This window comes from Loxodonta africana, chromosome 7 (genome assembly GCF_030014295.1).
Source record: "Loxodonta africana isolate mLoxAfr1 chromosome 7, mLoxAfr1.hap2, whole genome shotgun sequence".
Lineage (NCBI taxonomy): Eukaryota > Metazoa > Chordata > Mammalia > Proboscidea > Elephantidae > Loxodonta > Loxodonta africana.
The window spans coordinates 29661615-29677794 of record NC_087348.1 but is presented as its reverse complement, the minus strand read 5'-3'; the positions used below and the strand labels follow the sequence as shown (position 1 = coordinate 29677794).

General features: G+C 37.2%; 1 pseudogene; it reads left to right on the top strand.

The window, feature by feature from the left end:
- Nucleotides 1–13990: 13990 nt before the first annotated feature.
- Nucleotides 13991–15416, top strand: LOC100670115 (olfactory receptor 10AG1-like; annotated as a pseudogene).
- The last annotated feature ends 764 nt before the right edge of the window (nt 15417–16180 follow it).

Sequence of the window (16180 nt, the reverse complement as noted above, 5' to 3'; positions counted from 1 at the left end):
AGGCAGAAATGGAATCCTGAAACATGGGATGCAGACATATGGCTAGATCATCAGGAAGCTGGAGAAGCTGAGCCCCTAAATTTCATTGAATCACTCCTACCAATACAACAAGCCCTCTCACTCCTATCTGAAGAGATTACTCCCTGCTTGTCTGCTAAACCACCCTCCCCAGTAGAACCATTTCCCCCTCCACCCCCATCTAATGAGATTAACCCAGTTTTTTTAATTATTATTATTATTATTATTTTAATTATTTAGTCTAAAGAGCCTTTGAGTTATTGCCTGGGGCATCAAGCAAGGCAGATGCTTTACAACACAATGCTGAATGTTCTCAAAACATTTCCCCACCACTGATTTGGGCTACTAGACCAATAACTAGACTTAAGGTGAAGTACAAAGTGTGACTGAGGAGGAGATAAGCTAAGCTACACTCTAAAAGAACTGCTTTATGTTTTCTAATGTGCACAAATGGAAACCTGGGCAATATGTGTGGGAATGGCTACAAAGGTATGGGATAATTGTGCAAGGAACATAAAGATGGATCAGTCTGAGTGTATTGATATGGGCCTACTAAGCAAAGATTTTTCATTTGGCATTTCAGCTTGAGAAGTTAGGAAAAGAATCTAGCAGTTTAGTTGGTTGGGTTTCTGAAGCATGAATTACTCTGAGGCCTATGGTAAATCAAGTTGAAGTACCAGACTTGCCTTGGCATACTATAGATGAAGGTATCCAAAGGTTTAGGGAAATTGGCACTTTAGATGGATTTATCAGGTTCGACTCACAGACCCACACGTGGAGTGCCCAGGGAAAATATCTTTTACTGCAGCGGTGAAGCACAAATTTATGAAGGAAGCCCCAGCATCCTTGAAGACTGCTGTGATTGCTATTTTATGGAAGTCAGATTTGCCAGTGGGAACTGCCCTAATGGACTTCAGACACCTAACTACAATGAGGTTGATTGGACCCTTTGGTGGTAAAGGCCAAGTGTCAGCACTCAATCCACAAAGACAAAGTGGGTGTAACTACTGTAATGGACAGCAGAGTCAAAGCAGTAATCGAAATAGTCTGATTTGTATGAACTTACATTTTGGTTACTTAGTTATGTTGTTCCTAGGGGTAAAATAGACAGAAAACCTGCTAAATATTTACTTGATCTGTACAAGCCGATGAATTCTAGATCAAGTGAACAGCAGTCTAACTCAAATCTCCAGAATAGAGAATCACGACCCCTCAATCAATTCCCAGACTTGAGTGAGTTTAAAGACCTACAACCCCTTGAATGAAAGGGAGGCCAGGTCCCCTTGAGGAAGGACTCCAATAGACTGTCAAAAACTTATACTGTTAATTTTTCTCCCAGTCTTTCTCAAAGAGATCTATGGTCTTTTATGAGAGTGACTGTCCATTGGGGAAAAGGAAATAATCAGAGTTTTTTGGGGATTACTGGATACTGGCTCTGAACTGACACTAATTCCTGGAGACACAAAATCTCACTGTGGCCCACAAGTCAGAGTGGGGCATATGGAGGTCAGGTTATTAATGGAGTCTTAGCTCATGTCCATCATACAGTATGTCCAGTGACTCCCTGAACCCATTCTTTAGTGATTTCCCCAGTTCAGGAATGCATAATATAAATAGATATACTCAGTAACTGGCAGAACCTCCACAATGGATCCCTGATAAATGGAGTTAAGGCTATTACAGTAGGATAAGCCGAGTGGAAACCATTAGAATTGCCCCTACCCAGGAAAATGGTAAACCAAAAGCAATACCTCATTCCTGGAGGGACTGCAGAGATTACTGCCACCATCAAGGACCTGAAGGATGCAAGGGGGTTATTCCCACCACATCACCCTTCAACTTGCCTCTTTGGGTTGTGCAAAAAATGGATGTATCTTGGAGAATGGCAATGAATTACAGAAAACTTAACCAGGGAGTGACTCCAGTTGCAGCTGCTATTCCAGATGTGGTTTCATTGCTTGAGCAAATTAATACATCTCCTGGAACCTGGTATGCAGTTATTGATCTGACTAGTGCCTTTTTGTCCATACCTGCTTTGAAGGACCACCAGAAGCAGTTTGCCTTCAGCTGGCAAGGCCAGCAATACAAATTTAGTTGCCTACTCCAGGGCTACATCAATTCTCCAGCCCTGTGTCATAATTTAGTCCTCAGGGACCTTGATCACTTTCCCTTCCACAAGACGTCACATTGGTCCATTACATTGATGATATTATGCTTATTGGACCAATAAGGAAGAAATGCCAATGACTTATTGGTCAAACATTTGTGTGCTAGAGGGTGGGAAATTAATCCCACAAAAATTCAGGCACCTTCCACCTCAGTGAAATTTCTATGGGTCCAGTAGTGTGCAGCATGTCAAGATATTCCTCAAAAAGTAAAGAATAAGTTATTGTGTCAGGCCTCTCCCACAACTAAAAAGTAAGCACAACACCTAGTGGGCCTCTTTGGATTTTAAAGGCAACATATTCCTCATTTGGCTGTGCTATTGAAGCCTATTTATCAAGTGACTCGAACAGCTGCAAGTTTTCAGCAGGGCCCAGAACAAAAGTAGACTCTGAAACAGGTTCAGGCTGCTATGTAAGCTGCTCTGCCACTTGGGCCACATGAACTGACTGATCCAATGAAGCCTGAAGTGTCTGTTGCAAATAGAGATGCTGTTTGGAGACTTTGGCAGGCCCCTATTGGTGAATCACAACACAGACCATTAGGATTTTGGAGTTAAGCTCTACCATCCACTGTAGATAACTACTGTCCTTTTGAGAAACAGCTTTTGGCTTGTTACCTGGCCTTAGTAGAGACTGAACTCTTAATCATGGGACACCAAGTCACCATGCAGCCTGAGCTGCATATCATGAAGTGGGTGTCGTCTGACCCACAAAGTCATAAAGTTGGATGTGCATAGCAACACTCCATCATTAAATGGAAGTTGTACCTATGAGACTGGGCCCAAGCAGGACCTGAAGGCACAAGTTGCATGAGCAAGTGGCCCAAATGCCTGTGGTCTCCACTCCGGCCGCATTACCTTCCATCTCCCAGTCTTCGCCTATGGTCTTATGGGGAGTTCCTCATGACCAATTGACTAAGAAGGAGTAATCTCCTGTCTGGTTTACAGATGGTTCTGTGTGATATGCAGGCACCACTTGAAAGTGCACAGCCACAGTGCTACAGCCTCTTTCTGGGCCCTCACGCCACCAAGAATGAAAAGAGAAAGAGAGATAAAAAAGTATACAAGTTGGAAAGGAAGATATAAAACTGTATTTGCAGATGACATGATCTTATACACAGAAAACCCTAAAGACACAAGAAAACTACTGGAACTAATAAAAGAATTTAGCAACTTTGCAGGGTACAAGAGCAACACACAAAAATCAGTTGTGTTCCTCTACACTAAAAAAGACGGCTCCAAAAAAGAAATCAAGCAAACAATACCATTTACATTAGCCCCCAAATTGACAAAATACCTAGGAATTAATTTAACTAGGGAAATAAAAGAATTATAAAATGAAAATTATAAAACACTACTACAGGAGACTAAAAGAAACTTATATAAATGGAAATACATCTAGTGCTCATGGATTGTTAGACTTAATATAGTGAAAATGTCAATTCTATCAAAGCGATCTTCAGATACAATGCAAACTCAATAAAAACCCAACGACATTCTTTACTGAAATGGAAAAACTGATGATCAACTTCATACGGAAAGGAAAGAAAACCGTGATAGACAAAGCAATGTTGTAGAAAAAGAACAAAGCAGGAGGCCTCACACTCCTCAATATTAAAACATACTATGCAGCCACTTTAATCAAAATAGCCTAGTATATGTTCAACGATGACATATAAACCAGTGGACTAGAATTGAGAACTTAGAATTAAACCCAGCCATCTATGGAAAACTGGTTTTTGAAAATGAGTAAAAGTCCATTCAGTGGGGCAGAAACAGTCTCTTTAATAAATGGTGCTGGCAAAACTGAATATCCACCTGAGGAAATGAAACAGGACTCATACTTCACACCACACACAAAAAGTAACTCAAAATGGGTCAGACACCTAAATGATAAAGCTAATACCATGAACTTTCATGGAAGAACACAAAGGGACAAATGTGGGACCTAAGCTTTTATATAAACAGAATAACAAACATAACAAATACATGAATAGAAGAAGACAAAAGAGATAAATGGGACATCAAAAAAACTAGAAACTTATGGTCATCAAAAGAGTAAACAGACAGCTGAGAGACGGCAAAAAAAATCTTGGGAAACAACTTACTGGATAAACGTATAACCACTAAAATCTGTAAAAAGTTACATCAAGTCAACAGTAAAAAAGACAAACAACCCATTCACAAAAAGGGAAAAGGAAATAAGCAGAAAGCTCACCTGAGTTCATTCAAACACGCAAAAAATATATGAGAACATGTTCACGATCATTGGACATTAGAGATATACACCCAAAACTGCAATGAGATACCATCTTACCCCAGCTAAAATGACACTGATTAAAAAAATAAAATAAAATGACAAAGACAAAACAGATAACAACAAATGTTGGCAAAATCATGGGGAAAATGGAATCCATACCCATTGCTGGTGGGACTGCAAAATGGTACACCCTGTATAAAAAATGGCATGCCACTTGCACAAAAAAACTAGAAATAGAGCTAGCCCATGATTCAGGATTCTATGGGAAAAATATTAAATGACGTAGGAAGCATCAAAAGAAGATGGAAGGAATACACAGAGTCATTATACCAAAAAAAAAAAGCTGGTTGACCTTTCAGGGAGTAGTATATGCTCAGAAATCTATGGTACTGAAGGAAGAAGTCCAAGCTGCATTGTAGGTTTTACGCACTGGGGAAAACAAGGCTCCAGGCATTGACAGAATACCAGCTGAGATGTTTCAAAATATGGATGAAATCCTGAAAGTATTCAAACGTCTATGCCAAGAAATTTGGAAGATAGCTACTTGACCAACCTACTGGAAGAGATCCATATTTATGCCTATTCCCAAAAAAGGTGATTCAACCTACTGTGAAAATTATCTAACGATATCATTAATATTACATGCAAGTAAAATTTTGCTGAAGATCATTCAAAAGCAGTCATAGCAGTAGTTTCAATTTGAATATTAATTAATATGTTTATGGATGTTCACTTTTGTAAAGTACTTTCAGGTATCATTTGATCAATTCTATTTTGAATTATTTGTCTTTATTCTTATTTGACTTTTTTATATTAGCAATATAATCTCTTTGACCATTATATATCTTAAAACGAATTTCCCATTCATTACCTTTACTTTTCACACCATAAATGTCCTTTGATAAACAGCAATCTAAATTTTAATTAAGTCAAATAAATTAATTTTAAGAAACAAAAATGTTCATGAATGAACAGATATAGTTTCCAACATTTACAACAAAGAAAGGACTTCCATTTCTGGTTAAGTTTCAGTGGCTCACCGAAAGTCAAAGTTCCTGCTTCAGGCACTAGAAAAATCTGAGTACATGTTTAAGGATCTTTAGAGGTATCAAATAGCTGTGAAAGAAGAAAAGAATGATGAGAATTTTAAAGTGAAAACTCATTAAGCAGAGAATGACAGCCCACTTCATGATTCAAACTTAATTGGCTTACAATCTTTTGCAATTACAAACAATGCTGCAATATTTATTGGATAATTTCATATGTGTGCATGTTTTATTGATTCAAAGACTAAATAAACAAAACACCCATTGCTGTCAAATTGATTCTGATTCATGGTGACTCCTTATGTTACAGAGTAGGACTGCTCTACAGAGTTTTCTTGACTGTGCCCTTAACAGAAGCAATCATTGGTCTTTATACTGCTGTGTTGCAGAATGGGTTCAAACTGCCAAACTTTAGATTAGTTGCTGTTGTTGTTGTTGTTGTTAGGTGCCGTCGAGTCAGTTCCGACTCATAGCAACCCTATGCACAACAAAACGAAACACTGCCCAGTCCTGCGCCATCCTTACAATCGTTATGCTTGAGCTCATAGTTGCAGTCACTGTGTCAATCCACCTTGTTGAGGGTCTTCCTCTTTTCTGCTGACTCTGTACTCTGCCAAGCATGATGTCCTTCTCCAGGGACTGATCCCATCTGACAACATGTCCAAAGTATGTAAGATGCAGTCTCTCCATCCTTGCCTCTAAGGAGCATTCTGGCCGCACTTCGTCCAAGACAGATTTGTTCGTTCTTTTGGCAGTCCATGGTATATTCAATATCCTTTGCCAACACCACAGTTCGAAGGTGTCAACTCTTCTTCCGTCTTCCTTATTCATTGTTCAGCTTTCACATGCATATGATGTGATTGAGAATACCATGGCTGGGGTCAGGCGCACCTTAGTCTTCAGGGTGACATCTTTGCTCTTTAACACTTTGAAGAGGTCCTTTGCAGCAGATTTGTCCAATGCAATGCATCTTTTGATTTCTTGACTGCTGCTTCCATGGCTGTTGATTGTGGATCCAAGTAAAATGAAATCCTTGATAACTTCAATCTTTTCTCTGTTTATCATGATGTTGCTCATTGGTCCAGTTGTTAGGATTTTTGTTTTCTTCATGTTGAGGTGTAATCCATACTGAAGGCTGTGATCTTTGATCTTCGTCAGTAACTGCTTGAAGTCCTCCTCACTTTCAGCAAGAAGGGTTGTGTCATCTGCATAACGCAGGTTGTTAATCAGTCTTCCTCCAATCCTGATGCCCCATTCTTCTTCATATAGTCCAGATTCTCGTATCATTTGCTCAGCATACAGATTAAATAGGTATGGTGAAAGGATAGAACCTTGACACACACCTTTCCTGACTTTAAACCAATCAGTATCCCCTTGTTCTGTCCGAACAACTGCCTCTTGATCTATGTAAAGTTCCTCATGAGCACAATTAAGTGTTCTGGAATTCCCATTCTTCTCAGTGTTATCCATAGTTTGTTATGATCCACACAGTCGAATGCCTTTGCATAATCATAAAACACAGGTAAACATCCTTCTGGTATTCTCTGCTTTCAGCCAGGATCCGTCTGACATCAGCAATGATATCCCTGGTTCCACGTCCACTTCTGAAATTGGCCTGAATTTCTGGCAGTTCCCTGTTGATATAATGCTGCAGCCATTTTCAAATGATCTTCAGCAAAATTTTGCTTGTGTGTGATATTAATGATATTGTTCTATAATTTCCACATTTGGTTGGATCACCTTCCTTGGGAATAGGCATAAATATTAGTAGTGGAGCACAAATCCCTTATGCCACCAAAGACTAGATACAATTGTGGTATTAGTCAACAGTATCCAATTTCTCTCCACAGGACTTGAAGCGTTTTGTACTTTTACAATCTGTATATAAAAAATGCATGTTCTCCCAAGATATCATATATTCTTTATAAAATGTATTCTGAGCTGTTTAAAATTTCACTTTTTTATGAGATTGGATATCTTTTCATATATTTAAGGGATGATTAAACCGTTACATGTTTTCTCCATTTTTCTATTTATATTTTTCACTTCTCATTGATATTTAAGAATACTTATAAGGGAAATTAGCACTTCATCTGGGGTATGACTTACAGGTGTTTTCCCCACTTTTTTATATTTTCGCATGACTTTTTGGTGCTTTTTTTTAATATGTGGAAATATTTACTTTTACATAGTTAATTATTTTTCAATGATTTTTGTCCTGAATTCTAAAATTTTAGTCATAACTTGATAAATCTTCCTTATCCTAAAATTGTATTTTAAAAAATCTTTGTCTTAGAATTATTTATTTTTTAATTTTTAAGAATATTTAAACTAATGTAGCTTTTGGAGTGTTTCCTGCTGTACTATGAAGTATTAATAAAAATATATCTTTTTTTCTTCAAAGACCGTCCAAGTATCCCAATAATATTTCCTTTAAAATTCCATATTTCACCTATTTCATTTCCTATTCTTCTTATATGACATATTCTCATGTGTTTTTGGTTTCCATTTATGCCATAAGAAAATCTTGCTATTTATGCACAATACCCAAAAATAGCAAACCCGCTGCCATCAAGACAATGCTAACTCATATCGACCCTATAGAACAGAGTAGAACTCCCCTATAGGATTTCCAAGGAGTGACTGGTGGACTCAAATTTCCAAACTTTTAGATTAGCAGCTAAGCTCTTAACCACTGTGCAACGAGTACTCCACATGCAATTGTGGAACTTTAGGATTTCCTTTTAGCTTAGTTACCTCAGGGCTGTGCACCAACTGTGGCTCGGGCCTGGCTGCCATGCCACCCCATTGTGCTCTGTCACACCTAATTCCCATGGAAGGCCTTTCTCACCACCCACTCTTCATACATCTTCCATGTTTTCAAGGTTACACTTCCTGATACCTTTCAATTAACTTCCCTAATCACTGTTACATGATGTCCCTGGAGGAGGACATCATGCTTGGTAAAGTAGAGGGTCATCAAAAAAAAAAAAAAAAAAAAACCCTCAACAAGATGGACTGAAGCAACATGCTCAAGCATAATAATAGTAAGCATGGTGCAGGACCAGGCAGTGTTTCCTTCTGGGCTACATAGGGTCGCTATGAGTCAGAACTGACTAGATGGCACCTAACAACAACAACAACAATCACTCTCTGATATTATAATACTATAGGGTTTCCCTCTTGTGGAGATGATAGATAGATAGATAGATGATAGATAATTTACACAACCTTTACTTTAGTAGTGAAATATACATATATATATACTACTAACCTCAAGGTTGAGGGTAATTATAAACCCTTAGAAATCACTGCTTAATAATAGGAAGTAACATCCTGCTTTTATAAGGGGAAATTTGACTTTAAGACAATATTCTTAAATTACCTGTCTTAGGCTAGGTTCGCTACAGAAATAAAACCAGGGAATCATATATATATAATATGTATATTTATGTGTATCTGTATATATATATAGATAGATAGACATATATATGTATATATACACATTATAGAGAGAAAAAGAGAGATTCATTTCAAGGAAATTACTCACCCGGTTGTAGAGCTGGCAGGTCCCTGGGTCAGGCATCAGGGGCTGATGAACCCAAGATCCACAGATCAGAGGGCAGTTTGCTGGCTCGTAGCAGGGAAGACTGAAAAATCCAAGGTCAGCTGATAAGGTGGGAGGCTGTTGGCCCAGATACCAAGAACTGGAAGTCAGGTACTGATAAGCCAAATGCAGGATCCAGGGCAGAGCAAAAGTCAGTGAACTTTGCCAGAAAGTCGACATATATTGGATGCAGGCCACAACCCCAGGGAAACTCCCTTTAAACTGATTGGCTACCTACAGCAGCTCGCATCATGGAGGTGATCACATCATATCAGATCTCATCATGGAGGTGATTATATCATTATGTGACTGCCAAAATATTCCATAATTGCCAAGCCACTGAGAATCATATCTCAGCAAAGCTGACATACAATCTTAAAGATCATCCTACCTAAGCATCACTCAGATTTGAAGCCTTGATGGGGAAATATTTTATAACAATAGGCAGACTACTGACCTAGAGTCTTGCCTCTAATTTCAAATGGACTTATATCGGAATCTTATTTTCTCCTGTGAGTTTAATAAGAATCAGCTCTTAAAAGTGGATTCACAGAGGGAATGAAATTGAGGGTGGATGGTGGAATGCTGCAAGGAAAATAAAAAGCCTCCCTGTTGGGATTAATCTTGGGACAAAAAAAAAAAAAAAACAAAAAACTTTTGAACTAGATTCAATATATTCAACAGCTAGTTCTCAGTTTGCCCAGGTCCTCTTGAAGAAATAAATTATATACTATATGATTAATAGGTAAAAACAGTATTTGTTGTTAGGACATTTATTACAACTTTTACAAAAGCCAGCCCCAGAATTTGGATGAAGACATCCATTTCAGAGAAGAAAATAAGCAAAATAACTTGAGGAAAACGTGACTAGAGCTCAATCTAACAGGAACAGAGGGTCCATATAAAGAAGTCATAATAGATAAAGTGAGAATTGGACTTGGGTCAATTTAGGGTGGGAAGTATTGTTACTTAAGAGCAATCCAGGAGCTTATTTAAGTCTGTGAAATAAAACTTCCTTCATGCTCTCTATTCCAATGAGAGCCTGTAGAGAAAGAGTATTCTGGGTAAAGTGAGAGCTATCTGGGAAAATAAATAAATAAACCAAATCAGAGAGTGCCGAAGAGGTTTGTTTAATTAGAAATTTAACTGTGTCAGGTGGAAGAGATCCCAGGGGATGGAGCTAACTTTTTTTTTTTTAAAAGAGCACTCCATGTTAAAAATGAACACTGTTTTAGATTAGACACCTGTGATGAAAGAAGTTGTTTCAGCCAAAGTAATTTAAATACATAAATATCTAAACACTCTTAAGTGAGGAAGAAACAAGGTTATCACAAACAAACCAAAATCCAAACCCACTGCAGTTAAGGAGATTACTGCTCACAGGGACACTTCAGGACAGAGCAGAATTGCCCCACAAAAAGTTTCCAAGGCTATAAATCTTTAAGGAAGCCGACTGCCAAAACTTTCTCACACAGAGCAGATGGTAAGTTCTAACTGCAGACCTTTTGGATAGCAGCTGAGCACTTTAACACTGTGCCACGAGGCCTCCTATTACCCCCAAAAGAAAGGTAAGTATGAAATATTTTATATTAATTTTCAACTTCAGTTCATGATATTATTAATGTTTAATATGGAGTAGCAAAAATATCGTTAAATATTAAAGCACCTTATTTATGTTTCTGACTCTATTAAATAAATTTACCTTAAGCTGATTTTAAATAGTGATATTAACAACTTTAAAACACTGAAAATTTGAAAAACTGCTGTTTTTGTAACAATATTGAATAATACTATAGGAAAATTTTATTTCCAGCAAAGACTTTGTAGCAAATAAGATTATATTTATGCATTTTAGTTCTGATATTTTAATGACATTTAAAGTAAAACAATCCATGAAATAAATCTACAACCATTAAAGAACCCAAGAAATATTTTCTTAAAAGAAAATGGTATTTTATGTTAAAGAATTCATAAAATAATATAAAGTTTTAAGTTCATACTGTTTTCCAAATTAATTTTAGGGTTTATGTTCTAATTTATGTCAAAAACACAAACACAGCTGAGGTTTAGGTAGAGTGGGGGTGCTGACAATGACTAATATTTAACCGAATTGGAATCTCGTTAACCAAAGCCAGATTTATTGCCTCCAAGTGGCTTCTGACTCATAACCACCCTATAGGATAGAGTAGAACTGCCTCACAGGATTTCCAAGGCTGTAAATCTTACAGATTTCCAAGGCTGTAAATCTTTATAGATTTCCAAGGCTGTAAATCTTTACAGAAGCAGACTGCCACATCTGCCTCCCAGAGAGTGGCTGGTGGGCTTGGACTAAGGAACTTTTGATTAGCAGCTGAGCACTTAACCACTGCACAACCAGAACTCTTTCAATGTTGTTATGCATTCCTGCATCATTTGGATTTTTCCAGGGAATGGATACTTAGATTTCAAATAAAAACTTGAAAACATTAAGTTTTATTTCCCCTTAACTAATAAGAACTTAAATATTTTCAAGAAAGAAGAATATTACAAATGTTTTTAGGAGAATACGCAGGGTAAATCTCTGCTCTTTCTACCCTGTTCTTTTGAGAAAAGCTCAGATTTGTTATACATGGATAATTTCATCACCAAAAAGTGGAGTTTGTAAAATTAAAAGTGTTGTTTCTTTTAGCACTCACAAGTCATTTTATTTAATTAACAAGAATTAAATTATTTTTTATTAAATGCTATCATTCTAAAAAAAATACATAAAGATTTGGTTCTTTTGTCCTCTTGAATCTTAATCCTTCTCCCCCTCTTAAGGGTGATGCTTTCATTTTAACAATGTCCATTCCTTTATTTTAGTTCAGAACCAAACCCTGAGTACCACGTTAGGTGTACGCCCATTTTCTGGTATCTATACTGATTTCACTATTTTTTTTTTTTATATACTGATTTCAAGTAGGAATATAGTCACAGCCTTTACGTCTCAGATCATTTAGTATCAGTAAAAGAAAATGCATACAAATGGTATTACCCTAATTGCAATTCTGAGTGCTGAACAGTGATGGGTACTACCAGTGTCACATGTCCACAAAGCAGAGGTAATGATATAAACTCAAATATTGGCAGAGAACTCATGGATAATTGTACTTTTTCAGTTGAACATTTTTCGAGTTTGTAACGTTTTGATAATTGTTTTTAAGATCTCACTTCGTTCCCACAATAATCCAGTGATACAAAAGCAAAATATATTAGAGAGTATTGTTCACGTTGTATAGCATACTGAGTAAAATATTAGTTTTAATAACAATTAAAATAAATGAATGACAATGAGCAACTGTATAGATGACAATAATAGGGAACAATAAAACAATAATAATAGGCTATTATAAATGCCAGAACTCCTTCCAGATTTTTTACTTAAATGATTTAGTTCACTTAACAACACTAAATGGTGATATAGTTGCTAGTCATTTTACGGTGGAGTGGAATGGGACATGGAAAGATTAATAAGCATACACGGGGTCATCATACAGCTAGATGTTGGAACTATAATTCAGTTTCAGTCTATCTGGAAAATATTATTCTATAACAGTGGCACAGAGCCCTGGTGACACAGTCCTTAAACACTTGGCTGATAATCAAAAGGTCAAGGATTCAAACTCTCCAGCTGCTCAATGGAATAAAGACATGGCAATTGGCTTCCCTAAAGATTTACAGCCTTGAAAACCCTATGGGGCAGTTCTACTTTGCACTATAATGTAGCTACGAGTTGGAATTGTCTCCTCAGCAATATTTTTTTTTTTTTTTTTTAACCATGGCATACCATACCTCTTCTCTACTTGGTGGGCAAGGTACCAACCCGTTAGGATGGAGAGATGAGAAGCAGGGTGAGACAAGAGGAACCTTGCCTCTTGCAAAATTTAAGGAGGCACTCACTTTCAGAATTGTGCAAATGCAAGGAGGGCCCTGAGCCTCCTTAAATTTTGCACTTCAGGAACTTCCCTAACTAGTCCTTGTCCTGACTGTGATGAAAGTCAATGGTGAGAAAAACAGTCTCAACAAGGAACTCTAAATTACTTTATCAAATACATAACTAGGCAATATGTTAAATTCTAGGGCTACAGGCTTAAAGAACACATTATCATAGAACCATAACTAAAAAGTAATCAATTTAAAATTGGTAAATAGACAATATATTTGGCCAATATTATAGTATCTCATTTAATTCTCACAAAGAAGTAAACCTTTGAAACTTTAAAAAATTGCTTAATATCGCAATTGAGTCAAACTCAAGTCCATTACAAAAAAAATACTTAATTGCAGTCTCAAAACTTATGTGCAGTTGGTTGAATTATCCGTATTTAGTGAGTCTGAATATCTTTAAATCTGAAAAATAGTGAGTTTAGAAACAGTTACCTAAATTTGTCTGAGAAACAACAAAACATCATGTTGGGTGCACAGAGCACCCAATGGGTATAACTACAGCCAACATCATTCCTCCTACTGTCCCACATATAAACATTGATAACAAATACCCTCCATGCTACCCCTGTTTTCACAGGGCAAACAATTTTATTATTGGTATCTGAATCAATGTTCCCAGGACAATTTCCCTGAATAAAATCCTCTTAGCTTGCCCACCTAATATCCTTCCAAAAGATATTTGTTTTATCCCCTACACAAAATGTAATACTCTCACACTTTTCTTTCTAAACTATCTAATGTGAACTGTATTATAGGAACCTATATGCTTAAAGGTGATCTGGTGGCACAGTAGTTAAGTGCCCAGCTGCTATCCAAAATGTTGGTAGTTCAAGTCTACCAGTGGCTCCTTGGAAACTCTATGTGGTAATTCTAATTGTCCGTATAGGGTCCCAGAGAGTCGGAATCGACTCAATGATGCTGGTATGGGTATATGCTTAAAATCATCAAGGGATGTGAGAAGAAAATGTTGAAATAGGCCATTGAAAATGTATGTTAGAGGAGAGTTTATGATAAAGTGTTTGAGAAGCTTGATTCAGGAAATACATAGAGAACTATAATAGAATTGTCAAGAAGTGTAATTAATTTAAAGTGAGATTAGATGGCAAAGCTGAGTGTCCATCTCCAGCAGTTGCCAATTGCTCCAGTGCCTGTGCTGAGTCAGGTATAGCTTGATCTGTCCTGGGCTGTGTTCTGAAAGTATAAGGAAATGATCTTAAAATCACTGTGGATTGTGATTTAACAGGAGGATGTGGGACATACATAACTAGTGTCATTCTTAATGTGCAAACCATTGCAGTGATTATAAAATCCAACCCAGATACCTCAATACAATTTAGAGAAGAAAAAAGAGATACAGGAAGGTTAACGAAATGCTCGTGTAAATTTACCTTTTCCACAGATGAATCATCAAGAAAAATTATCACAAGATAATCTAACTGAAATCATTGAATTTGTTCTCTTGGGCTTTGCTGACATGCCCCATCTCCAGTGGTTTCTTTTTGGATTGTTTTTAATCATCTATATCGTTACCTTGATGAGCAATGGCACCATATTTCTAATAACAAAAATGGATCCTGCTCTCCAGAGCCCTATGTATTTTTTCCTAGCAAATTTTTCCTTCTTGGAAATCTGCTATGTATCAACTACTCTCCCCAGAATGCTGATTAATATTGGGACCCAGAGAAGAAGAATTTCCTTAGTTGCCTGTGCTACACAGATGTGCTTTTTCCTTCTGTTCGGAGGCACAGAATGCTTGCTCCTGGCAGTGATGGCCTATGACCGCTATGTGGCCATTTGTAATCCTCTGCACTATCCTCTAGTCATGAACCCCAGGGTTTGCATTCAGCTGGTGACTGGCTCCTGGATCATTGGAATTCCAGTTATGATAGGGCAGACATATCAGATTTTCTCTCTGCCTTTTTGTGGATCTAAACAAATTAACCACTATTTTTGTGATATCCCCCCAGTACTCAAGCTGACTTGTGGGGACACCTTTGTAAATGAGATGTTGGTCTACACAGTTGCTGTGTTATTTGTCATGGTTCCATTTCTGTTGATCCTGGGCTCCTACAGTAAAATCATCTCCATCATCCTGAAGTTGCATCAGCCACAAGTCAAGCCAAAGCCTTCTCCACCTGCTCATCTCATCTAATGGTTGTGGTGTTATTCTTTGGATCAACCATTATTGCCTACTTAAGACCTAACACTAGACACTCAGAGGGAACTGACAAAATGCTTTCTCTTTTCTACACTATCCTAACTCCTATGTTTAATCCCATGATATATAGTCTAAGGAACAAGGATGTCATAATGGCACTGAGGAAATTGCTTTGTAAAAAACTCACTCTATTATAGAATCAGTTTAATGTATAGAAATTGCTTTCTTTCATATTTTTAATTAAATTTCAAAAGATGTACACCTTTGACCATACCTTGTAATATGGATTGAATGTTGTATACCAAAAATGTGTGTCAACTTGAGTAGGCTATGATTTTCAGTATTGTAGTGCTAGTCCACCATTTTGTTTTATGAGTCTGAGACTTCTAGAAGGCAATTGGTTTGGCGATTTCCCTATGTGTTGTAAATCCTACCTTTATGATGTTAATGAGGCAGGATTAGAGGCAGTTATGTTAATGCGGCAGGAATCAGTCTACAACAATAGATTGTATCTTGTGTCAATCTCTTTTGAGATAAAAGAGAGAAACTAGCATAGAGACAGGGAGAGCTCCTATCACCAAGAATGAAGAACCAGGAGGCGAGAGTGTTTTTCAGACCTGGGGTCCCTGTTCCAAGAAGCTTCTAGACCAGGGGAAAATTGATGACAAGGACCTTACCATGGAGCCAACAAGAGAGAAAGCTTCCCCTGGAGCTGTCTCTCTGAATTTAGAATTCTAGCCTCCTTGACTGTAAGAGAATAAATTTCTTTTTGTTAAGCTATACACTTAGGGTATTTCTGTTATAGCAGCACTAAATTACTAAGACACCTTGTCTTCCCAATCATTTCCAAGTAAATAATCTCTTATAAAAAATCTCTACTCAAATTATATAAGTAACATATGTATTAAAAAAATATGTATTAGCATATAGCAAATCATTATATTAGTAATTCTATAATTTC